General features: G+C 41.7%; 1 protein-coding gene across 1 annotated transcript in view; it reads right to left on the bottom strand.

The window, feature by feature from the left end:
* Nucleotides 1-791, bottom strand: part of ttll11 (tubulin tyrosine ligase-like family, member 11) — a 24,757-nt gene that overhangs the window by 16,281 nt on the left and 7,685 nt on the right. The gene's annotated exons all lie outside the window — the stretch shown is intronic.

The raw sequence follows: 791 nt of genomic DNA, 5'->3' as shown, positions 1-791 counted from the left end.
CACACGCACACGCACACGCACACGCTTGCTCATTGTAGTCAACCAAGGAAAAACAGCTGAGGGATGCTCATTTTTCTCCTCAGGGCTCTCCCTGCTTGTCATGTGCGTTACCTTTACAAAATAATCATACTAGATTCAACCATGTGTTAAGAAGTGCCAGATGACCATAAAGGGTAATTTTCATAACATTTGGTACAGTCTGTCTTTTCCCCTCAAGGAGAATGAGCAACAAAGTGAGCACATGACACACAAATTAAACAAGTCATACCATTAAGAACACTACTGGCTGCTGCAGTGTGGCATGGTGAGCAGTTACAGTGGACGAAGAGTAAAAAGCACTAGTAGTGTATAGACAACAGAAGATTTCACGACTTCAGCATTTGTTGTTTTTGCTCAAATATGACCAATTTAGAAAATTCCGGGGAAGGAAGATGGCAAAAAGAAAGTCTGTGACTTTGCTCAGAGCTGTCTTTTATTTATAAAGCCATACTGGGAATTCATCTTGCAATCTTTATCTAAAATTGACATAATCTGCTGCTTTCTCACAGGACATAATATAAGGAATTTATGTTTTCAGCTTAAGAAACTTAGAAAAGGTGAATTCCAGCCAATTTTTATGTTAATCTTGATCACTATAAATATGCGAGTACTTTCGACTGAAAAAACTCCGACCTGAATCGGTGCAAAAACAAGACAGGGCTGGTGTATTAAAACAACGTCTGGGGGCGGCCTCTAGCTCACCCAGTAAGAGCGTGCGCCCCATGTAGGCTGAGGCCTTTGCAGCGGCCCGG

Source organism: Etheostoma spectabile, chromosome 16, assembly GCF_008692095.1.
Source record: "Etheostoma spectabile isolate EspeVRDwgs_2016 chromosome 16, UIUC_Espe_1.0, whole genome shotgun sequence".
In the NCBI taxonomy this organism is placed as follows: domain Eukaryota; kingdom Metazoa; phylum Chordata; class Actinopteri; order Perciformes; family Percidae; genus Etheostoma; species Etheostoma spectabile.
This window is presented reverse-complemented; position numbering and strand designations above follow the sequence as displayed.